This window comes from Xiphophorus hellerii, chromosome 24 (assembly GCF_003331165.1).
Source record: "Xiphophorus hellerii strain 12219 chromosome 24, Xiphophorus_hellerii-4.1, whole genome shotgun sequence".
In the NCBI taxonomy this organism is placed as follows: Eukaryota; Metazoa; Chordata; class Actinopteri; order Cyprinodontiformes; family Poeciliidae; genus Xiphophorus; species Xiphophorus hellerii.
Window position 1 is genome coordinate 10,249,432 of NC_045695.1, and position 26,745 is coordinate 10,276,176.

A 26,745-nucleotide genomic window follows, 5' to 3' on the forward strand; every position below is an offset into this window, starting at 1 on the left:
GCAAAGATGGTATCTAGTTACATAAAAAGAAGATACAACTGAATACACATTGATTTGTTCAACAGTTGCACCGTCTCACGGCAAAATTTTATAACTACGACCATTTAGCTAATCTGATTGTATTTCTTTCCTGCTAAATTTTATTACAACCAAATATCCATTTACCTTAAACTCTTTATGTTTTATTACAGTAAGTGTGCATTTGGCCTTAAGTCTCCAGCAGGCCTGCATCAGCATTAATTCTTCACTTGATTTCATTGGCTGAATTAGAGCGATGAGGAAATGGCTGAGCAAAATGGCCCTTGTTAGGAAGGAAGAGAAAGAGAGAGAGACGAAAGGGGAAGGGAGGCGGCTCCCGTGACATGGCAGCGGGCCAGGGTCGGTGACGGCTGACTAATGACTTTCACTGAGGGTGTCAGCCTCAGATTTATGTTCCCCCTTTGCCCGAATCCACTCTCAGTATCTTAAAGCAAGAGTTATTCATGAACTATGGGAGCGCGCGCACACCCTTGGAGATTTGGGGCCCGAGCTGTTTTCTGAATCAAGTATGAACACTCAAGCTAGCAAATAAAATGCACGGCACAACTACAAGTACCAGACAGCTATCATCCCAACGCATCAAGACCACAAATATAAACAGATGTCATTTACTCACTCAAGAAAGCAGTCATGTACGCCCTCCCCACCCTGAAAGAACCAAAGGAGAGAGTGTAGAGATTGCATTGACCTTTGAATCATTAGAACCTGGACACACTGCCATCTTGGGACTGCTTTCCCGTAAAAGTGTTAAGGAAAGAAAAAGTGTTACATCAGGTACTAGGGTTTAAGGTTTTCAAAATGATAATGTTTTCAAGCTCATGACTAATGAAGTTTACTTTCAACTTCAACCACAAACTAGTAAAGGAAGATAATCTTAGAGTCAGGACTACAGTGGTTCTGAGAGAAGAGTAGTACCAAAGGTGACCTACTCTTATCTCTCTCTCTTTTTTTTAAATTTAATCTTTTCTCAAAAAACATAGTTTGAAATTGATGGTGAGATCTTTAAGGTAAAATTGGGACAAAAAGAATTAGATGAAGACATTACCACTAATGTAACAAAGTCCCGGTAGCAAGAAATGATCTACTCAACATACTAGAGGTCAACTCCACAAAGTTGAACATGCATAGCAAACTTCTTCAAGGCAGAAATGATAAAGTATATTTTATTATCAGATGCTCAGGTCTTCCTAATGTGGACCCCAGCAACACAACAGTAATCACAAACAGCCATTGAGTGTGACCATGGTACAAACTGTTTGCAAGATAATCACAAATTATCTTGTGAAGTTGCTTTACAATGTCTCATTCCAAGCTTACATACAGTTTGAACCTACAGTTTGTAGATTATACCAAGACTAGAAACAAAAATAAGTTCACTAAATGTTTAAAGGAACTGAGCAATACATCTGAGGAACTGACATTTTGACCTTTTTGGTCAAAATAAGACCAATAAATCAAAGGAAACAATAGGTCACGTAACGTAAAAGCCAAATAACCCGGGCATCTTACCACTGGATGTACAGTGCATTGAAAAACTATTGTGTCATCACACATTACTTTACTATTTACTTTCCCTTCAGACTTTAATGAAAAAGCAGCTTTCAAAATAAGATTTAATTTCTTCAAGGAGACAAACTACCGAAACCAACCTGGGTATGTTTGAAAACATATGTATCCATTTTGTTAATTTATAAATGAACTGTGATTAATTACATCTTTTTGTCTTATGGCCGTTCACAGTAATGCTGAGTAACTACCGGATCTGCAGGATGAAAGAAGCCATTTATCCATACATTTCACAAGTCTGTTCTATCTCTGGAAGATCCATTGTTAGCTAATCATGTTAGCAACTTAAGGCTGACTGAATAAGCAACGAAATAGAAAGTATATGTAGACACGTACAACTTATTGAAATAGAACATTCCTTGTATCTCTTGGATCACCAAATAAATTGCCACTATGCATACAATTTACAAATCTACATGTTTTGACTATGCTTATGCAACGTATCACAGATATTGGTGCATGAATGTCTGACAATTTAGACAAATAGAAAAATCACTGGTGCAAAACTTCTGACACCAAAATGAAGCCAAACTCCGTAGACTGTTAAAGGCAATAAGAAAGTGCAAAATGCAGATGTAATTGATATCAATTTCATAAACCACATTACCGCTTTTGCTACATCTGTCTTTTTTTCACTTGTAAGAAATAAAAGTTAAAAATATTCTTATTAAATAATTACAAATAAAACAAATGGTTATATTTGTCAAGCATGTTTTTAACATCTTTTTCCCTTGATTCTAATTTTTATTTGTAATTCTGTATTAATATCTTATTTTATGTACTGTATTATGGTGTATTTGCGTGTGTCTGTGCACATTTGCATCACCTTTTTATGAAAGCAACATTTTTTTTTTGTATTTGCATTTTCATTTATGTTTTCATCTTTTTGTATTTTTTAACACATGAAACATGTTACATAAATAACAAACCTTTACCGAATATGTCGCAAATAAACTTAGCACTGCAATATTTTGGGGTAAAAAAAGTCTTTTTGTCATTCTATCTGGAACTGTGAATCACTCTTAGCTTACCGTACACACTTGATAAAGCTTAGTGGTATGTGTAAATGAGAACTCTCTGTGTAAGGGAGATAATCACTTGATTTGCATATACTGTCAGAGTCAAGCATCATGTTGTATGGTACTTGGTGCAGAGGTACCTCGGAGCATAAATCGGAAAAAAAAGAGACCTTCACATGTCACACTTGGCATGTGCTTTTAATCCAAATAGCCTCCTGGTGCCGTGAGCATGCAACAAAAAAAATATATAAAAAATGGGGATTAGCGAGGAAGTACACACTGAGAAGCAAAGTAGGAAGGTGGTTGCTGGCAAAGACATGATGACTCAATTATCCGAGAAGTGTGTGTGCCTGCATGTTACTAACTGTCTGGTCCACCAAGCCTTCCCTCGCTGACGGGCCCCTGTTATCGGCGCAGGTTAAACGCCAAAATGGTAATCAAAGCGGAATGGTCTCATCGTCAACCTAATCTAGACTGGCACCGAGAAGAAGGCAATCTAAATGTTTTCACTTGGGGATCATCAATCGCACGCAGGGTCTCACAACGAGACGAAACCGACACACATATTTGCGCTCGATAGAGTCGTTCATACAAGGAGATTAAATCAGACGGACGCGCACACGCAAACACACACCCGGACAGATTTGTGAACATTTCCACAGAGTGATTATGAAGCACATAAGGACATTTGAGAGTGGAGGACTGGAGGGCCCAGACGGTTAGTGAGAGTTTGGCACGCAAGGTAGGGGAACTATGATTACAGTCTGAGAGCTGTTTCACCATCGACCCCCAGATGGCTAATTGAGAATGGTTTAATGACACCATCATTTGCAAAAGACAGAAAAAACTGAACGGATAACATGTGCTGTTTTAGAGTTGAGTCGCTTGGATTCGAGTAATGAAGAATCATTGAAATTATATCCTTTGGAGCCAAGGAAAAATTAGGAAGTTATTACTAATAAAGTAGATTCTTCCAATATTTCTATTTTAAAAAATGCCTTCTTTCCAAAAGCATAAAATAGTTATCAAAAATGGAAGATTGACAGTAAATGGAAGCAATAAACTGAAAGTCTCATCTAATCAAATCACGTTTTTTTTTCAGTAATAGAGTGATTGAGACATGTTTAGCCCTTTTATTTATATATTATTAACCTACAGATGCATCCACTAAGTAGACATAAACTACTCTTGTGTCTCATCTCACTAAAATATCTGACTTACAATTGTTAAAATGGGTAGCGATTATTTTCAAGTCTCTATTTAGCTTACATTTTCATTAAACATAAACATCCACAACACTGAAACAAGTTCTCATGAAATGAAATCACTTCAATGACTAGAAACCTTCTGGTGCTAATGACGACACTTAACAAATCTGTGCTACAAGGCGTTATCTTCCGGCATTCCTCCACAACTCTCAAAAGATTTTGAAGCAGTAGATAATTTTCTATTAGAGCAGAAATCTTGTATCGGCTTGTTAGAAAAGCCCGTCTTCATTTATCCTCCTTCACGTAGCCACAGGCGTAACCCAGGGATGAGTTCCAGGAGCCTTTTTGATTCACTTGGCAAAGATCGTGCCAAACATTAATTTATAGGTAAATGTCCACTGTAGCCCTACTTCAGACATCCAGTGTACATTTGATCCTGCTCCCACTATGTTGGGGTGAAAAAATAATTGATAGATTACGTCATGTCTTCCAAATCCTTTCAAAAGTCCAAACGAGACACGGATCTGTGAACACGGAACTAAATGTGGATCAAAACAAGCCTGTTCCCCATGTCATTTTCTTCTGGGATAAGAAAGTAAGAAAAAAAAACATTGGTTTCGTTTGCAACAAATATTTTTGTGCATAGGTTCTTTTGTTTCCTGCAAAAAATAACGAAAAGGCTTTTTTCTTTCAGACCTTCAAAGATTCAAAAGTGATCACTAGAGCACACGATCAAGTGAAAGAGCAAAGCAAGGAATTAAAGTGCTTTGCTTCTATTTTGTACCAGTAAACATCACTTTTTTTCTTTTTCTTTTTGCTATTTTGTTGACTCCAGAGGGTGTTATATAGCAACAGGCATCACACAGCCGTGACTAACAAGACCTCCAGCTGATTGTGTATGAAGAGATTTTCAGGGGATTCAATAATAAAACAAAAATTATGGGCTTAGTCATACTTGCATACTGTATCTTGGAAAAATGAGAAATCAAATTGGAGTCCAGAATCTGCGAGTATTTTTCTTCGCCAGAACAAACATTATAGCTCTGCTGATGATGCAAGAAGGAATTAAAAGGTTTTAACAAGCAGATATTTCATCCAAGTAGCAAAAAAAATCCAGTAAATGCTAAGTTTAAATGCCCAAAATAGATTTTTATTCATAGAAAATACTTGTCTTCAGGTCAACCATCCATATGGCCAAATTTTCACAAACAACAAAGGAAGGCCATCCTTAATTATATTGAAAAATAGAAGAAACTCCATTACTATAGTAACACAGAGAGCTAAACCAAAACTGTAATTATAAATAATATGCAATTTTAAAAATATAAGTCAGTACTTTAGTATAGGGGTTCTTCAAGAACTCCAGTTCTTGAACAACTCCAGTTCTTCAAGAACTGGAGTTCTTGAAGAACAGTGATTAATCCTGTGCATCTAAAACAAGGTGAAGCATGTGTTTTAAATACCCCCCATATGGTGGAGTTCTCTGTTAAAAGGTGCAGGGGTATCAGCCGTTTGTTCAAAATGTAAAAGTTACGCAATGCAAAACAATCCAGTATCCATTCTAAATGATTTTCTCACTCATCAGAATCAAACATCAACAATAATGTCCAACCTCAGGTTTAATTGGATTGTCTGGCTTTTATAGACGACCTTTGTAACCATTTGGCATAACTGGTGCTCAGTGTTGGCTTAAGATTTTATGATCTTTACCTTCAACAATTTGAACATAAATAAGTAGGATTGTATCTATATATTTGAGCACTGTGTTATGTGCTCAAATATATGACGTGAGCAAAAACATTTAAGGCGTATACGTATTTAGTCACTCTTTACTGTAGATGTTGCGTGACAGCAGGTTATTAATTCATATCTGGTGGTCAGTCCCTGAAGATACATTTACTGTGTGCAAGATAAAAAGTTCAGTCGACCAGATGAGGCCAAAGGGACAATCGGAGGGGTCTATCATGTGCTTAATTTGACAACTAGACATGGCAGATTGACTTAGGTCAAGGGTAGAACCAAAGTTCTCTTCCCTCAACAGCTCCATCTTAACTTACTGCACAAACGAAAAGATTTACCCGCTTGCATTTGTGCAAAAAACACCCTGGAATACATGCACGACAAGCGCACGCGCCGCCGTTACCCTTCATGGTCTAAATTTCCGAGTGAGTTCTGTCACTTGGGCTTGTTCAAGTGTTGCTGCGGGAAGCACGCAAGAGGAGTCGGCAGTCATCTCGCAGTAAATGTGACAGAGCCATGTGCAGACACATGAACACAGCTAGATCGTAACACTGCCTGCCAGCTGTAAGAGAGAGACACATTATTAAACCCTTGTGGTGATGTACAGACCCCCCACTTGTCATCCAAAGCTTGTATTGTTCCAGCTCACTCTCTGCGGATCAGAGTGCTGGGTTGTTGTGAGGCTTACACATCCCCCAAAAAAAATGATCCAGCTTTTTTATCTTCAAGACTAAATAATAATAATAATAATAATAATAATAATAATAATAATAATAATAATAATAATAATAAAGTTTATTTTTCTGTTTTAGAAATTAAGACAATTTTAAGTTCAATCAATGGCATTGAACTACTTACACTTAATCGTTATTTTTAGTTTAAGATTTTTTTCAGATTGAATTGATTTGGGGCTTCTGATCCGGGTGCCTCTTGTTTACAAGTCTTTGGAGGATTGGTAGGTGACCCTGTGGCAAACACAGAACAAGCTTCAGTGACTAGATATTTCTTTGGAGATTTGGAGTGTGTCCCTGGGGAAGAAGATGTCAAGCTTTTCCCTCCAAGACCTGCTCCTCGCAGCTAACATGAAGAGACTGGATAGAACCATATTCAATACACACGCAAAATACTTATTGTGAGGTTTTGACTTTACCTTGCATGCATCATTCTTTCAGGTCTATATATAGCTTGTCAAAAGATTAGATTGAATATTTGCTGATACCATTGGTGTTATTTCTCTAGAAGCTGCTCTATTTACTGTATTTTGAACAGGGCATGATGTTTTCCTAAAGCGCCTAATAGCTAAAGTGGCGTATTACTTTTAATCAGTATACTGTGTTGCTCAAAACATAATCACTCTTACCTCCCTAAAGCATTCACTTGCTTTGTTTGTGTATATATTAGTGATTCTGTTATGCCAGGTTGCTTGTCGTGAAGATGTTGAGGGCTGTTAACTGTTTGGAATAGGCTGGGTATTTATGAATCCAGGTGATTTCCATCATCTAACCTTCCCCAATGACCACAATGAAAACATCTAGTCAAAGTTATCAAAAAGCTTAAAGCTCTTACAGTGCCTTAGTGCCCCAAGTCCCAATATTAAGTTGCAAGCCAAATTACAATGTCTTAGCCTTCATATGACATAATCTTACATGATTGCAAGTTCTTTGTGCATGTCCTCCTCTGTCCTTCCCTTCACAAAGTAGTTCCACAGTTTCCTCTGGCTCTGCAAGTACTGACAAAGATTAATCTGTGTTTGCATGTGTGTGTGTGTGTCTGCTGATCTCCATCTGTCTCTAAAAGAACCTCTGGTCCCATGAGTAAGTGCGCTGACACACAAAAAGAAACAACTCTCGCAAACACTGAACATCTATCTATCTATCTATCTATATATATATATATATATATATATATTTAAAAACACAATAATGCACACACACAAAATATACTTGAGGCATGAGTAACCCGGGTTGGGGGCATCAGAGGATGACCTTGCGTCTAGACCTCAATGCTCTTCTTCACAACCGATTTGTGTCCAAAAGCCATGGCCGTCCTTCGTTACACCCACAATAATTCTCCAAGCTTCTTTAAATGAAATCAACTTTGACCCGTATCCCTTTTCTTTTATTACTTCTTCGCAGAGATTATTTTGTTCCCCGAGCAGTGGAAATGTCTTCAAGGATAAGTTGAGCTCTGAACAAAATGTACCTCAAAACTGTTGTGATGCGACTTGCCAAGTTTCAGAGAAACTCGCCATAAAGATGTTTGGCTTCACACAAATATAAAAGCCATAGGGCGAAGCATGTGAATGTTATAGCACCAAAATACACTGTTGTGAATATACCATACGAACTGACTTGAGGCAGAGTGGATGTTAATGGACTGCGACCAACCTTTGAGATGTAAAGTACAAGTGGCAGTCACGAAGGCAAAGAATGTACAAACACTAAGGGTTACCTTTCGTTTCACTGACCTGGGTGCACAAAAAACAGAGTCTCACACTGAATAATCTGTGTAATTGAGTATATTTGTAATATTTTTAAGCCTGCCTTATCCGAAAAGTGTTGGGATGCCACTTTATTTCCATGTTAGGAAGTGGTTTGGACCTCACGACTAAGCATGTGCTCCTATTCACACCACTTTTAGCTGCAGTCCACTCAGAGTTGCAGTTCTTACTACAGCCTCTTAAGGGTGACAGTGTGTTTGTTTATACACCGTCTTCTCGAGGTGAAGAAAGGGAGAAAAAGTGAATAGAAAAAAGATAATTTCTCACCAGAATATTGATGCAGTTTTTCTATCCTTGTACCAGGAAGATGAATTATCTACACTGGGAAAACAGCAAATCTTTCCTTAGAGTTCCCTTAAAGAAAAAAAAAATTTAAAATGCATTTTTCTTCCTTTTGCTCATAATCTGACCTGCAGTTTTTATTCTCTGCTGTGTGTCTGGCACTATCCTCTAACTGGAAGCAGAAGTTTCCCTGGGGGCAAGTCAGGTAACAAAAATTGGAGGTGTAGGCAGAAGTCCACAAAGACCAGTTTATGGCCCAAGTGGGCAGATACAGATGAAAATAAAGTTATGTCAAACAGGATTTTGCGGTCAAGCGGAGAATAGGGCACGCCAATTTTTAGTTGTTGTTGTTTTTAAGAGAATTTAGTCAATACTCTATATCCCAGTCTGGCAAAAATGGTTAGTCTGAAGTGTGACCGTCTCTTGTTTTCTGTAACTAGATTCATTGAAATGGGCTTTGAGTTCCCATAGGAGAATTAGAATTTGCAAGTAGGGCCATGGTATCTCACTCTCAGCTGCAAGTTTATAAAATATATGTGGTGTCATAAAGCATCAATGAGAGCACGTCGAATACCAATTTGCATAGGACGAACTCAGAATAGTTATTCTGTTGTTGGCCGAGCAAATGTTTAAAATTGAAAGGACTTATCTAAACTTCCTGCCAGAAATGTCTTCTTGATCCTGTTTAGGCATGAACGTCTTTCTGCTGGTAGCGTACACAATCCACCGCCTCCTTGACTCACAAAATGACAAGTTGCCCTTGCACAAGTCAGCTGATGCTGGTCTTTTTACGACATCGCTTGGCAAGTCATGGGCACATCAGCGGTTGTCTGATGTCAACCCCCTCGTGTTGCATTTGTCTTTGCCCAAATGATACGAAGATGGCAAAGGTGCCCTAATCTTTTTTGTGAAAGGTGCAACTTGCAGATTGATTTCTTTGAATTTTCACTTGTGAAAGTTGCAGTAGTTGCCTTTAGGAAAAGTACAAAAATCTGGGCTATATCCACATGTCAGCTGAGGGACACGAAGGACTGACAATTTGAGCTGAAAACAGTTTGGCATTTAGTGTCTTGTCCAAATACGCTGATATGTGGACAAGACGAAATACAACTCACAATCTTCCAACTGGAAGACTGAGCCACAGCTGTACATTTAGACAAGTACTAGCAGTGATAATCCACCAAAGGAGCAGCAGCATGGCAGCAGTTTTTATTTGTGGGTGTCGAAATGATTTCTTGATAGAGGAGCAGACAGAGTATCAATAATAAATGCATCCACTGTGAGACTAGGACAGAGAAAAAGCTTAAAATATAAGTTGAGACATGGGAAAGAACAACATATTGCTCATGTTGGAGTGAATTTTAAACAACAGAGACATGTTTGCTTAACATTTGACATTTCAAAACAGGACAATTTGCTAAGACATTTTTAAACACTACTCCTTATGAAAGCCATAGAGAAGTCAAACTCTACTCGAAGCACAGAAATGGATTTATAAAACATACCTCAGAGAGAACGAAGAAATGAGAAGCCTACTAATGAAAGGATATTCTTATTAGAGGACTAAATATTAAATAGCATAACCTTTGCTTCCACATAGCCAGTATAAATGTAAAGTAATTTATTTTTGACATAATGAAAATGCATAAAGTATAATATCTGAAAATGTTTTCACATTTTGAATACAGAAGACCCCGACTCTGGTGTGGTAAGTTAACTAAACATGGCTAATGGGCTAGCTCAGTTTATGCAAAGCAGTCAACGTTTGGCAAAAACTTAAAAACACAAGGTAATTTGAAAATGCATAGTGGGTTTCTGACTCATGAGACTAAAGTATTTGCAAAATCAAATCTCGAAACTTGGAGGGGGATCACTGGAGGGACCTTAAAACCTCTCCAGGCATAAAAAGCAATTTACCAAATAATATTTTCAAGAAAAAAAAAACCTTTTTATCTTGATTTATTTCTTAAATTCTCAGTAGGACAGAGCATAATCAGTTTAACCTGACTTCTTGTTTTCAATAGGTGTTTTTTTAACCACTTCTTCCAGATGTCAATTGCCTTTTGTCTCAGATTTGTTTTATTCACTCCACATTAATGGTTTACCCAGCTGGTGTCGTGCCTCTCTGCTCTCAGCGGGTCAAATAAATCCTTGCTTTCCTGACATGCTCAAGCATCTGAGCAGACTGCTCATAGACAACCCTCAGTAGATATCATTGATCAAGTGCTGGAGAGGCGCTGATCTGAATAACTTCACTGCCGGTCGTGCTGGGTTGCTTTTTCTCTGCGCTTCCCTTAAATTTCTCAGTGCAAGCCACCAGCTAATCTTTTGCTGCCTTTGCGCAGCGCCGTTTATACATCACGAGGTTTTCCCCAACGGAGATTTAATCACATTCCTAACTGCAGAGACACTCACTGTAATTCACATTTTCAATCATATTATCAGCTTAGATCGAAAAGCGGGCAGGAGGAGGAGGAAAGAGGGGCCGCAGTCTCACTCAGAAAAACATATCCATCTCCTTTAAAATGATGTAAAACAGCTGAGGACTGCAGTAGGTGGATTACTTATTGTAAATATTGCTCTGTGGTTTAAAGTCCAAACGAAAACGTGTCTCCGCCTTGCCAGCCTCATTTGAAAAAAGAAACACATCTCTACCTTGAGGCCTGAGATTTGTTTATGTTTTCCTGCATGTGAAAATCAAAAAAAAAAAGTAGCAGGTTGAATACAGAGATCTGACTGGAGGCTGTTATCCAGCTGTGCGATATCTGGCTAGTTTTTCGTCTTGGGCGCTCTTCATCAAAGCGACTGCCTTTGATAAAGGCAACAAACTCTAACTTTGGGTTTGAAAAACATTTTATTTTTGGAAACCTATTCAAATCAGGATCATTTTTAGAATTACTTTATCTGTTTTTTTAAAAAACAAAACAAAAAAAAAACACAAACCTGGATCTTCATGCTAGAAATAGTTACAATTGTGTTTTCGAAGTTGAGGATTTTGCAAGCATCAACACTCGCATTTATTTCACATTAAACAAACTGAATTTCTTACGATAGAGTTTAATAAAAAGCGAGCAAAGCATGTTTACTTTCACATTTGATGGTTATTTGCTGAAATGTGTTTCAACCATACATGGTATAAAACTAATGAAACTAGAAAATATACTAAAAGGGACACAGAAACAAGATTTTACAAGTATGAAATGTTTGTTTTATATGGCAATAGTTCATTAATATTGATTTAAATAAGTGCTAGTTCCACTGACAAATTATTTCACTTATAACTGGACATTTGTCCCATGTTATAAGTGAAATAATTTCCCAATGAAACTAGTAATTTTTCATCAATATTTAGGAATTATTGACTCAAAACAAATTACTATTTCCTGCTGAATAATTACTTCTACATTAGTTTTCTCTTATTTAAAGGGTATTTATATTTACACTAGAAACAAGACTAAAAATACTTTGTAAGATTTTGTCTTTATGCGATGTAGAAATACATCAAATGACATGAGCAACACAAACGTGTGTCGTGACAAGAGATTATAAGCGGCAAACAGTAACTTTCCCGGCTTTTTGTTTCCCTAAACTGAGACCAGAGAGTGCCGCCAGCAGCCAGTAAAATACCAACTTGTCATAGCAACTATATAAAACAGGTTTTTAAAAATAAACACCTCAACTACCCCTTTAAATTACACAGAACAGAGTCAAGTGAGGACAATGAGACTGCTTGCGGTGCTAGGTGTTCCCTTCTTTTGACCAGACATTAAAAAACGAGCAGTCTGGATTCTATTAAGCCAGATTAAATGGGTTGTAATAAAAATTTTTGTGATGTATGATTTCATATTGATTAAACAAGGTCATGATGAATGGCCACCACAGTGGCCTACTCACTGGGGATTGATGGCACCCGGAAATACCTCAGATTCCAAAAGGTATGAACTGTTTTCTATGGGCACAACAACAACAATTAAAAAAAAAAAACAGAGCTGCCTCAATAGCAGACAGATGTGCATTCAATCATAATTAATTTGAAATTGAATCTGAAATGGAATTCAAAACAGTTTTGATCCGGCGACAGAAAACACGCTGCGGCACATGCGGAGGTATTTTTATCCACGCTGGTGAAACAAGCGGCGCTTGGAAACAGGATGCTTTATTCAGAGAAGCTCTCTGTGCTCTTGTCAGGCTTAATTTGCTCCTCTGCAATGGAGCCGCACACAGCAGAGTGACACTGCAACCTCTGCCAGCCACAGATAAACCCGTAATGGAGACCTCAAATCAGAGCATTCACGAGATCGAGCAGGTGGGAGGGATCACCTCAAGTGCTGGACTGACTGTGTATGTTCGCGATGCATCTTTTGGCGTGACATATTTAATTAACTCATAAAGACACAAAAAAGGAGAGCTTTTTGTGTTTAGTCCAATAGGTTCAGCACATCACAGTAATTACATTTGCAGGTTCATTTTTAAAAGTTGAATAAATTATGCTTGATTGATTGCTCCAAGGTTTTTAATATGCATCATTTTTAAAATATTTGAGAAGATAGGAGCAGGGAAGCAGTAAAAAAAGAAAAACAAAAACAGGACAAAAGGGTTAATAAAAAGAGCTGTCCTCATTGATTTGCAGAGTATTTCCTCAAGCATGATGCCTGTTGTTCTAAAGGTCAGATGAGAAAAAAGATGAAAGTGTAATGTCTCCTCCCAACTCAAAACGAGACAGAGAATTATTGATTTCAGGCCTACGGAGTTGAAAACACAGGAGGGTATGAAGCAAGATCGTAATCTTGTCATGACCTTGCGCATTTTTCGTGTAAGTGGGCCACAGTCTGGTGTCATGTACTGAAATCCCTCAACAAAAAAAAAAAGTAGCAATTTCAAATACACCAGAGTCTTTCAAAGTATGGTAACCCCCCCCCCCCCCCCCCGAAAAAAAACAACAACATTCTCTTTCAATATTGTACTATATTTCCTACAGATTGTTTTGTTGAACTTATCTAGGTTTTCCACTTGGAATGTAAGAATTTTTCAACCTCTTCTTCTATAGTATTTATAATGAGCGAATTAGAGAAGCTGAAGGAGCTTCCTGTCTATCCATCTAATGTGTTAGTTCAAATTTTGCAAATTTAAAAGAAAAACTGAGACTCTGCTACACAGAACAGCTCTTTTCTAAAAATCTTTCTTTGCTCACAATTAACTAGAACTACACTGAAATATGCTAGGAGACTCCAGGTCAGCTTAGCGCCTGTTTAGCAAAAATATTTGACCTGGATATGGATGCAGTTGAATTATGTGTATCCATAATTTAATCATGATGAAAATTAGATACATTAGAAGAATTGGGCATAAAGTTTCCAGGCTCTGCTTTGCAAGCTGTTTTCTTAATACAACTTGTGCTGAAACAGGACATCGACACTGAATTAAGGCATGTTTATGTGCCGTCTCTGCTTCTACATCATCACAGAATTGCAAATGAGGCTTGATGCTGCAAATATGCTGCCAGATGTGGTTCATCCAGCATTAGGACCAGGAGCAATCTAAGGTGGATTTGCATCCATAATATAAAACGGTTAAAGGAAGTAATAGTCCATGTCCTGGATATGTCTGAGACTCTGCTGCCGTCCCTGTTGCGTGTGTACCTTTAACGATCACACATTTCTTCCCATAAACTTTCCATTAACATGCTTGGAGGTAGCACTCAGCTTCTAAAAGAATTAATTTTTTGTGACTTACCTTCATGGAGGGTATAAGTGATTTTCTACTAGAAAGTAGAGCCTAAAAACGTTCTGTTCTCAAAATGATTTTTTATGGCGTTACATAATATTTAACCCCTTAACTGTCATAGATGACATATAAACAGTTTGAATGTTCAGGGTTATTCTTATTCTCTTTATTTTACTATAGAAAGAGCCTGATTATGTTTTTGTTGTTCAGCAATTAACCTGTCAGTTATCCACCTCACTCCAAATTAAAATAAGCTGATGTATATGTAAATATATCTTGTTGTTTTTTAAAGAAACATAAAATGTTATAAAACTTAAGATTGTTATTGTTAATGTTATTGTAAATAAACTCTTGCCATTGATTTCGGTGCATTCACATGCCGGTTGCGAGTTCTGCCATTGTCGGCTTGGTGACGTAGCCAAAACCTTTAATTCTGGCTCATAGTATTAGAAGCCTTTGGATTCTGTTAAGTTTTCTTTAAATTAGCATTCTGTCTCATATTTGCTTTATTTTTAAAGGTCTATCATCTCACTTTAATTCCATTCACTCTCTCTAAATCCTCAATGATTTGCAGAGTAGTGAGAGTCTGGTGCCTATTTCCAAAGGTCATTTGGCAAAAGATGGGGTAGTCCATCACATTTAAAAGTGCATCTTGACTTTATTTTCCCTAATTAACCACCACCGCAAAACTAAATTCAAAACAGAGTTTGGAATGAAAAGACCATTTAACGTACACCATTGTTGAGGATCTAACATGCTGCAGCTGCGCTATTCTGCCTCTACTACAGGAATAAATGAAGAATATATTTTGACATGAAATAACTACCAGGCATTTCAGATTAAAATGCAGCATGTCAGCAGGTCTTAAACGAGCTGGCTGCAGGCAAAGGCCTTGAATACTTCAACAACAAAACAATCCAACGCCTACATCCAGGCAGCAAACTACTTATGTTTGAATCATAACCTAAAACCTCCTAAGAGCTGAAAAATAAATGTCTGCAATGGCTGGTTTTATTCAAGACAATTCTAAGGTCAGCTAAGAGTACTGTATATTTTAGTGCAAAATCATTTGGTAACATACAGATTTTATTTTGTCCTAGCCTTTTTTTTATGACTAAGCATTTCTGATAAGAAGAGGAAGAGAGAGAAAGGTAACCTGAGTAAAGCTTTCAAATGATCACTGGACTTATGTCAGGGGAAAGAGTTTCCAAAGCAACCTGATCATACTTGATGATAAAAACTGCCATCAACTGTTTGAGATCACAATTTTAGATCACCCCGGAGGAAATTTGACCCATTCAGAGGTTGACTTTCTGTTTTGTTAGCTATTTTTACTCTTAAACTCTCAAAAAAAGGTTTAATCACAGCAAATCCATGACATAAGTTGATTATTGTTCATGTTTTTTTTCATTGTAACTGATTTAAAATCTATTTTTGATGGGAGACAACTCAAAATCAATTCAAAGACACCAATAACTGTGCATTAAAGGTAAGGTTAAATCCTACTGCTTGATCGGTTTGTTGGATGCCTTAAATATTCAGATTGCTCTACAATTTGACAGCAACTTGCAAGCTTCCCTGTGCCACCAGATGCAAAAGTACATTTTGATGCCGCCTGGGTAGCTCACAGCAGGTTTTCCAGTGAGAAACAGCGATGCCTTACTGATCCCTCTGGTGTTACCACCCTAAATGCTTGCCCTGAGACCCATTTACAGTCTTCTGCTGTCACATTAAGTCACTCGAGAAAACCCAGTGAGAACTATGTGGCATATTTAAATTTAGTTTCCATTACAGCTCCATTAAAAAGGCACACCACATGTTACAGAAGAGTTTAAAAATAATTGACTTTTAATCAGTTAATTTAATATTACTCACTGTCCACTATTCTGTCAAGAGATCAACTGGCTAATGAGTCCCCTATGAGTTGTCAATCTATAATTACCCTGCCATTTTTTCAGGGTTTTTTTATGCTCTTCTCGGCTCTTTTGACCTCCCAAATGCATCGCCGTAGCAAGACAAATGTCACTAAATGCCAGACCAGGCCAGCCCTCCCAAAAGCCAAATGTTAGTTCATCTGTGATGTCAATTTCCACTTAGCCTTACCAGCTGTTCTTCTAGACTGACTCTTTTTAACCTCGGTGACTGAAAACGAGATTCACCCCTTGGCCTCTATTGGCTGTCAGTATATCAACAGAGGCTCTGGACAACAGAGTATTTGTTTACTCCACAGGGTTCCCAGGAAAAGAAAAGTATGGAATTTGATTGCAGTATTTGCCAGGTCTTTAGATTCATGTACTAAGTAGAAAACACAAACCGCAACCTGTCTTAATGTGAAAAATGGAGTGCACTTAAGTCTTAAGGATGTTCTTACTCTATTTTCTCTCATGTTCAGAACAAGTACAAACATAACAGAAAGCATCCATGAAAATAAAAGATATCAAAGCATCCAGATAGAAAATAATGTTTGATTAAGGTGTGACAGTACTTGAGATTCTCAAGATTGCGTTGTCATTGCAATGCCAGGTTTTTAACGATGCCCAATGTTTCAGAATCTTCCCCTTTTCTACAAGGAGGTCCTCAAGTCTTATGCCAGAAAATAGCAAAACTGTGATTCAGTTATTCACCTCAACGGCATATACATATATCACAAGGAATACTGTAGGCATGCCAACAGAGCACAAAGAGCAAGTGAGGTTCCAAACAGTTGCTCTGCCAGTTCTCAGATACTTGGCCAACATAATAGCCCTGCCAGAGGAGGAGATGAAAGCCACTGATACCAAGAAAGGAACACTCTTTACAATGCATGGAGGATTTCACCCCAAGTCCATCACCCTCAGACTCCACATTAAGCTTGAAAGAGAGAAGCAAGGGAGTGTGAAAACTATCATCAAGGATGAACAAGATAGCCCTAAGAAATGAACTGCCAAGTGAATGTCTGGGGCAGCAGTAAGGCTATGGGAAAAAAAGGCCAACCTTTATAAAAGGATAGGCGACTGCAAACAACATATACCGTCCATACTGTATATTGAGGGAGTGGCTAGTATTCATAAAACCTTTGGAGTATGACTGGGGCTTGGAGAAAGCTAGATAGAAAACCTTTGATCAGACAGTCTCACTTTTTGAAAACAACCCTTTTTCAAACAACTGCTTCAACTTCAACAGTTGAAGGACAAATTTGACCTGCCAACAGATTCTCTCACCTGTATCTCCAAAGGTTCATTGACTGCTTCTCTCGTCACTGCTTCACCTTAGGTGGAGTGCCGTGTCTCAGTGACGTATTTCTGTGACATACTCCTTTCATGTTTGGACTCTGAAAGCAAAGGGTTGCATAAATAAAAGGGGTTGACGACAAATGGACAGCATAGTTTTCAAAACTGTTTTGAAAAATTCCTCAACTACGCCAGAATCCATTGACATTTCCTGGTGAATAGCAAATTCTAGTAAAATCATGTTTACTTCATAATTGTAAACCAACAAATTACAAAAAAAAAAGGTCAAGTGGAAGACATTCTTTGCAAGGTACTCCATCATATTTAAGGCTGAATGAAAACTATTCCAGATTATGAGAGAAATGAGGCGACTCCTGCCAAAATGACTGCCTTGAGAGCAGCTGTATCTGGCTGGATTGCATGCCCTGTTAGCTAGCTGTGAAGAGAAGATGAGCCTCCCACTCTGAGCCTTTCAGTCTGACAAGTATCTGCAAATGGAGTGAATCGCTTCAAGTGTACCCCGGGTAAAAGTTCCCTCTCTTCCACTTCCTCTCGCCTCTCCCACAGTGACACTCAACATCTGTGGCTGCGGTGACAGATTCCGTAAGTAATCCATAACCATAAATCTGACGACATCTCATCTGGGCGCAGAGGGAGAGGGACATACATGGTCGCAACGCAGGGTCTAATATCACAGTCCACTAGTCAAGCATCCCCTGAACATCCAGGAACTTAAATGTAGAAAAACCTGGAGGTGGATACCATCTGCGGACATTTTTTAGTTGACTGGAAATACTGTTTATCGCTTCACCTCCCAATAAATCACATAAATTTTATATTTTGTGTAAAGTCTGATCTTATGTAATTAATGGTATTGGATACAATATGAAGGCCCTTTCCTTTCCTTTCTACACCCTTTACATCTTTTTTCCACTGAAATTGATTTACAAATAATGATGCTTTATGTATTTCTCAGCAGCTTTAATGGAATCTGTCTTTAAATCTGTATCAAATCTTGCTTCATCCAACCGTTCAGTCAATAGATTTACTTTATTCATTAGAAGGAAGCCCATACTGTCTCTAAATAAAATGTATAAGTAACTGAAAACTGAGCAGTCTCGAAATGCCAGCCAGCATCTATAGGTTTAGCTATGGTGGTTGCTAGGAGATGTTTATCAGAATCAGGTTTAAACACAAAATCTGTGTTAACGCTAATAGAAGCATAGCTCCAGCTTCAATTAAAAGCAATTAACAAAAAGGTAAACAAGGGTGTATAATATAACTTTATAATAGTCTTGTGAACAACCCATACATTAGCTTCAGGGTTCTAATGCTGGATGTGATTGGTTTGATCCAGCCATGTTCAAACAGTAGCGGTCTAGGAGATCGATAGGGAGGATTCATTCTGGTGTAAATGGGGCCTAACAGAGGGAGTTACACATCATTGCTTTTTAAAAGGAAGCCGATCTACATAGAAGGCAATGACAGGGGAAAAATGTAATGTTAGAGTTTATCATTTTAATAAGTTATACAGGTTCCTTCTGTACATAAGCCCCCACTCAGCCCTTCAATTGACCAGTATCACTATAAGTTACGATGATAGCATCCATTGTACTCTGTACCAAGCTCCAAGGCCACCTCAGTGGTCAATAGCCTGTGATAAGCAACCTTATTATATCTGATGCTGCCAAGTTGTCACCACCTGTGAAGTACCACCACTATTAGCAGCTAATAGTTCCCTCAACAGAAAACAGATTTCAAGCTAATGCTATTAAGTCTTGGGGTCAAATACAATGAGTGTGTCTCTCTGTATGTGGCCGTATTGTATGAGTTACCATTTCATCACAACTGGTGTCAATTTAGTGAGTCCTTACCTAAATAAGTGCCATACTAAAACAATCATTTTTTATATAAAGAATAATATTACTGATGGGATCGGACTTGGATACAATTAGAAATGCCTATGCTAGTTTATAGCAGTATAACAAAATGTGTCTGGGATTTTGTCAAACCAAGATGGTTAATATGCCATTGGGAAAACACACAGTCATATTCAGTATATTAAAATGTTATTCAAAACTCAACTGGTTTCAGTAACTCAAATCATAAAATGAAACATATTGCAGAGTATAATAACAGACTGATGGTTACGTGTTTATGTCTATTATGATGGTTTTCCACCTTCAGCTAAACAAGATATTTGATATTAGAATAGTGTTAAGACTTGAAAGTTATAATAAAGGTTGGTATTTTCAAAAGTACTTTTGATCTGACAAGGCTATTCAGAACACGTAGTCTTATTTATTCAAATTTGACTGTATACATTAGCACATCCTTTCCAGGTGTGATATTCGTTAAATTTGTGTCAACATTTCCGTAGTTCTTGAAGAACTGGGTTGCAACAGAGTTACAGACAGACTGGAAGAGTGTGTTCAATCTTTATTTATAAAGATAAAAATGGGAATTTATTTAGTTTTTCCATAAAGTACTGTCTAATGTGAACCAGATATAGTGTATCATTTCATTTTGTGAGCTGATAGTGTTAAATCCCTAATAGCATCAGCATTTATAATAAAAATTAAATCACTATGAGGGGAAATAAAAACAAAAGTTAGTGAAAAAATATACAAATGAGTCAGTCAGTATATGATTTTGCAAGTTTTTGTATAATCTCCATGTTTAAGATTACCACAATGTTTTAGCTAGCAACATCATTTTACAAACCAACCAAAGCAAGCAAAGTTTACTTTTCATTCTTTTATTTCTTTGAGTTTTTTAAAGTTGAACAACAGCCGCCGTCAGACAGATAATGGCTCTAAATTGACCAGGGCAGTGAGTTTGTGGATGTGCAACTCAACTAGACACCGTGTTTTGAAACAGAATAAAGGAATTTTCCGCTTGGCTGAATCATGAAGTCGGAACAAAAAAGAGCAATTAACCAGTCTGCATCCATAAAATTGACTTTTCTTCTTTCTTTCGTCCATTTGTCTTTTCTTCATAAAATGTTCAGACTAATCGTATGATTCCTCCGTTGCTGCAAAGAGGCCTTCGTCTGGTCTATGTGACAACAATGAATTTCCAATTTATGTATTCAGTCCCAACTCACATCTTGGATGACCTGCTGCACTGGCTACAGCAGAGGCTTGTCTAATAACAATATACCATATACTATGAAAAAGTGGGAACCAAGGTCTGAAATTACAAGCAGCCTGGGGAACGACTTTACTTTTTGTTAACTGGCTCAGTGATTGGCCAAATGCTGTATTGAGTGAAAAGTTTTATCAGGTGAAATATTAATCTTAAATCCGTAATAAAAAACATTCTTTGATGAATAGGTAACCAAGGATTAGATGCATTAATGAAGGCTCACAACATGGCATTAGTGGGGAGGCACATCAAATGGAGGCAAATAAAAAAAAATTAAAAATTTAAAAAATAATTAGAAGTTGGTCTATTACGATGCGTCAGTGCAAGAAAAAAGACTTTCAACAAAAGTGAATAATAAACCGAACTTGACTCAGTGTTTTTGATATCAAGTTGGAATGTTTGTAATTTACTTTGAATCTTTAAGATTGATCTGAATATAATGGAAATGTTTATGTGCACAAACTGTTTTTCTTTTCTTAGAATATCTTTAGATGACAATTGTTTTGAAATGAAAGTACATAAATAAACCGAATATACCACGTTCTACTCGGCAAGTAGTAAATTCTGGTGTGACATGAATTCCATGAATTAAGTGTTTCCAGTAACAAATAAACTCATTTTGATGGATAATTCCGCCATATCGGCTCAGATACTTTAAGTTGGAACCATAAAAAAATGTATAACATTGACTAGACACAATGTAGAGAAAAAAAAGATGCAATATTTATTACTTAGACAAACATGTATGTGTATGTTTGAAAAAGCATGAGAAAAAATATTTCCTTCTAATTGAAAGGAAGTTCTTGCTATAAAATTGTAGAATCTTATTGGAAAACAGTGTAAACATAAAATAGACTGCTTTGTATAATAGTGGAAAGGTTTTTTTGACAAGATGTACTAAAGTAATATTCTGAAACAAAGCGGATGTGTCATGAGTGTGTTCTTCCACTCAACACACTCATGACGAAATGTTTAGTCATCATTGATTCAATTGTACTCATGTGTGTATGTGTGGCCCAAAATCTTGTATAGACCACAACATTGTCTAGTAAATGCTAATTATTGGGAATAATATTTTCACATTAAGGTGGGAAAAAATTCACTTGGGTGAAAAAGGTGATGCCTTAAAACAGGGATGTCATAATGCATTTGTTTAGGTTGCATTCTTGCTCCAACATACTTAAATAAAACGACTGAAGTCCCTCTGCAGTCATTTAGCTTTAACGAGCCATTCATATGAGTCAGGTATGTTGGAGAAGGATGCATCTAAGTGTTGAAGGAAGGTAGCAATCAAGGACTGGACATGCATTAAATGCTGATATAGTTGTTTTGCAAATATACATAAAGTGTCATACCCCTCTGTTTCCGTAATCACTGGCAGTGTGATACAAACCCTCTTCAAAAACAATTATTCATTCAGCATCGCAGAGCATCACATTTACAGCACTGCACAACTTTCATAACAGAATGAATCAGCATTTTGCTGCAGGACATCAGGCTTTAAGAGACTGAATGAATCTTTCGGGGAAAGCAGCCCTCTTGTTTGGTATCACGGCAGAGCAACGGAACAGAGCCAGGGTTTGTTTTTTTTATCTATCGATTGTGCGTCGTCAACAATTTATGACCGGGGTCGGTTAAGGTAGTGTTGAGAATGTTATCCTCTCCTGTGATTTCCAGGAATGATCAGTCTCTGTAGGGGGTGCTGTTTTCCTAATCTGGCTAATCACAGTCCCATTTCTTTTTGTGTACCTGAGGGGAATGAAAAACAACCTTAGATAAAGTACAAAGTAAAAAAAAACCAGGTACTTAGAATTGGTTCCCCTATATTTTTAGTTTCTCTCCTCTATGTCTAAACTGTCTGAGCTCTCATGAGTTTCCTTTTGCTTTAAATGAGAGGAAATAAGAAACCATGTTTTGGTTTTGTAGGTCTCTGTGGTATACTTGTTTCACTGTTGCTAATCCATTTCCATTACCCTTTTGTAAATTTGCAGCTTGCCTCTGTGGGGATTTCTTTAATTGATCAACGGGCAAGCTTTTGGCAATGTTATTAGTGCTGACCTATTGTTTATTTTGTTAATAAAAGCTGCAGCCATAATCCTCACATGATAAAAGAGGGGAAAGGCTATCTTGTTAAGTTACCAGAGCAGCTAAGAAGCTTAAACAATTTTCACAAGTGACCAAATTAGATGACTGCATAACTTAATCTCCTGCAAATTAATTATTTGTCACCTCATAGCACCTGGTAAGAGAAAGCAGCAAGCCTGAGGTTTTAAATGGTAGGCAGAGAACGTTGTAATGTGAAGATTTACTTGACATATGGGGGAAGCTACTGTATCAACCACATTAGGTCAGTATCAACTCAGTTGAAATGTCACCAAACTGCAATGGACGTTTGTTGTGTGGGCGTGCTTTGGATTTTAATTAATTCTGGCATTGGCTTGGTTTGAGGGGGTGTCTCTTTTTCAACTGTACAGTTGGATACGCTTCAGAGAAACATAGTAACTTCTCTATAGGCTCCACTTACTAACAGTTAAGAATCCCACAATCTGTAAGACCCATGTAACCAATGTAGAATCATAGTGAGGTGGAAGATCTTCGACCACAAGCTAAAATCACAGCGCCATATCGTGGCCACTACAGCTGACTCAAGCTGTAGTTGTCAACAAGGAACTTTTTCAAAATCAGCATCTGAAAATACCGGCATTTTCCAGGTAGGGGTCTGATGTAAGCGTAGCCTAAAACACACACACACCTGATTCACAACACTCTCAAGAAGGAAATATCAAAACACATCAACTGGAGGGTGAAATTGCCTCCACAGACTTACTATTTTGCTAAAAAATATTGCAGTGTGTTTTTTTTTTTTTTTAAAAAGCTCCAAGTTTCTTTCTACAGATTCATAAGCACATGGCTACTTTTAGTCAAACACCACACATCTACTGGAAGAAGCTCCAGATTGAGCTGGTCACTCCACAGAATTAATCTTCTTGGTCTGGAACCAATGTGCTACTCGCTGACAGACATATTTATAGTTGCAATTCTTGTTGAAATGACCACTTCTGGTTCTTTTCCTGTTCCGTATAATGGAACATGACCTCTTTAGGTATAAAAAAAGGACAGTTTTAAAAAAAAAATTCATTGTGACATAATGTCCAAACCCTCATGTGTTATCATGTTCTCAGTGCATTATGGCTGCAATTCAAGTTAGGGCACACTACCGTTGACCAAAACTATTCAGGCTAAATGTTTTATTCATCTTTAAGATGTTGGGTCATTTTGTGCAAGTCTTTTTGAAGCATCTTTTGCAATGAACTATGGCTATGGGAGTCCAAATACATCACTGTGCATGTTTTTCATTCCACTAATTATGCTTTTCGCCATCCTTTCCCATTTGCCCTTCAGACTGTGACCCATAAAATGATGAGTTTGGTACAATCAAAGGTGTTCGCTTAATCTCAGAGGAACTAGTAAGAAAATGAAGGCGTCTTAAATATGGAACAGCAAGAGCATATAAAGAATACATAAGAGACACCTCTGCAAGTTATTTTTCAGGTGGCATTTTTTTTTCTTGTCTGCAAAAATAAAATGCCCCAATGGAACCAACCCAGCTACATGGTTGTATATTTAACTGTCCTAAATTGTCTTAATGGGGACTGAAAATATATTAGATTGAAGCAATTACGCAACAGTTAAAACTTTTTATTATAAAAATAATTTCCATTGCTAGAAAACTTAACTTCTAAATTAGAACTCCTACTGTGGGTTTAACAACCCACAGAATATTATTTGAAAACTTCTTCATTTCTGTAGGTTATCTTTGCCTGACAACATTTTCTGTTTGATGATCAGAAACTTTAAATGTGATTAAAGGAAGAGGAAATTTGAAAGGGGTAGATGCATCTTTACCACACTGTATTTTCAAGCCTAAATGCGTTAAAACAGATATTTGTGTTTCCAAGACTTTATTCGACAGAGAGGTTTGTGAAAGGTTCAAGGACACTGATAGGACCATACTGGTATGTCTTAACGAGTAAGATATGTGAGTGGTGTTGTCTCTAGAGCAGGACAGAAGCTCTTTCATATATATCTGGGAGCTAAAATCAGTGCTTAAAAAAAACTAAACCTAATGTGTTTTCTTACTATCCAATATTGTTGACCGACTTAAATTTGCTTTTGAGCAATCCTTGAATTTACTGTCTTTCAAATTGTTTAAATTTAACTAGCACTATAAATGCTTCACACATCTTTTTGTGCATGTCTCTATTTTCTCTCCATTTACTGTATTTACCAGCATCTTCTTAAGCTACTCCAACAACAGACTCGTAACATTCAAAATAATCATTCTGCCATGATGCTCGATTGAGGCTTTAAAATTATTCCGGGTAGCCTTGAGAATCCGGAGAGCTTAGAAAAGCACCTCTATGGTATGTTGGTCATTATTAGGCATCATCAACATGGATTAAAACAAAACTACTCAGCAGGGGACCAGAGACGTCATCTTGATGATTAAAGGCAGACGGGCAGTGACTTGTCAGTGATGGGGAGTGTGCACTTCCTGCCCCCAGACTTCATTAAAAGGAGATTCATGAGGCTTAGCCCGGAAGACCACTCGCTGACAGGAAAAGGGCGATTGGGCAAGTGCTCAGTGGAGCATGTGCTGGCACATGTGGACATCATGCAGCCTGTAAAGCGTAATTTAGGGAGATTCTCTCAATGCACATTCTTGCAGTGCTTTAGCTCAACAGCTAATTAGAAATGTATTACCTTCTGTCTCTGTAGCTTTGTAATGAAGGCCTAAAATGAAACACTGGGCCTTATTATAATGGCAAAAGACATTTCTAATCAGTTATTTCACCTTACCTTGGATTGATATCAATTAATTGAAGAGATAACATTTGGGGAAAAAACAAAAAAACATCTTGCAACACTGAACAAGGTTAGTCAAGGTAACCCTGAGAAAAGCTTGTCTGCTGAGAACAGACATTCCTCTGAGGAGCGACAGCGGCATCCGTCACAGCTACACGGCAACCGACTACATTTATTAATGGAACTTTTCCGGCTCCTTCAATTCCATGGTTGTCTTCCAGATGCATGTACGCTCAGATCTCACTGCCCCTCCAGCCCACCCCTGATGTGAGCCCACACCTACAATCCCACCTGCTACCCATTTCTGCACCGACGCGCACCGTTCCACGGCAAACTCATGCTGCACCTTTGTCACGAGGGGACTTTGAGCCCCCGTTGGTCCATTAACTTTGGATGTGATCCAGCTGCCTCTGGAACGCTCATTTTATAGGTTGAGTAGTCGCCGAATTGATTTGTACACTAAAAGAAGTATTAATAGCCAATATTATCGATGAAGCCGAATGGACCAGTTTGAAAATTCAATATTCAACATCACATTCGACTTTGGGAAAAGTTTGAGAACCACACACTTTTTTTAGATTCCTAAATTAATGGATTAACTGTGATAATGGTGAGATGAGCAGATATTGCAAGTAAACACTAATACAGTCCAGAAACAGAAAATATTGGTTCAAGCCTAGAGGCACTCACCAAGAGAGTCTTAAAGAAGAAATGATGGAAGGAAGGTAATAACGCAAAGCGAGTCTAAATTGCTTAACCTTCAACAGCTCCACTTAGTCCACCCATTGCAAAGTTCATTCAAGGGTTGCTGGTAAGCTCTCAGAGGTAGTTGACATTTGATGAAGATGTGGAGTATTTCCAGCTCTTGGTTCCACATTAGCATGAAGTTAGTTAATCTTTCAGAGCTCCGGATGCAAAGAGGCAGCAGCTTTTTGGTGCTACACTCACCTACAGTATATGATGCCAATTAGTATTTTTTGAATTGATTAAAAGCCTTTTACCGCCAGTCATTATAACATATTGAGAAACTAAAAAAAAAAGACAAAAAAAAAAACAATGAGATGGTGTGAAGTGCTGATTTTAGTAAACCAATACTCGTCGGTTTAGAGGAAGCTCTGTGCTCTTTCCCCATGTACTCAGATGGAATCTCAGTGGGGAGCTGACAAGCTGGATGGCTAATTTCCTGACTGGGAAGGCTGACAGTGTCGGAACCATTCCATCAGCAACCTCCCCGCAGAGCAGTGCACTAACATCTTAATTCCTGTTTGGTAATACGGGATCTGGCTATATTTATCACATGTAAACAACTCAGTGAGTCCGACTTGGGACCTGCCCTCGTAAAAAGGGAGGCTGCTGTTCACATGTGTTAAGCTCGTTTTTCTGTGATGCTTTATGTCGAAACGGCAACGACTTGCAGAAAAGTCTCATTTTAGTGGGTCATCTTT

General features: G+C 37.7%; 1 long non-coding RNA gene across 1 annotated transcript in view; it reads right to left on the minus strand.

The window, feature by feature from the left end:
- Window positions 1–26,745, minus strand: part of LOC116716044 (uncharacterized) — a 134,135-nt gene that overhangs the window by 54,431 nt on the left and 52,959 nt on the right. Inside the window, exon 3 of the long non-coding RNA XR_004338375.1 lies at window positions 17,279–17,388. This is a non-coding gene — a long non-coding RNA (uncharacterized LOC116716044). The remainder of the gene's footprint in view (window positions 1–17,278; window positions 17,389–26,745) is intronic.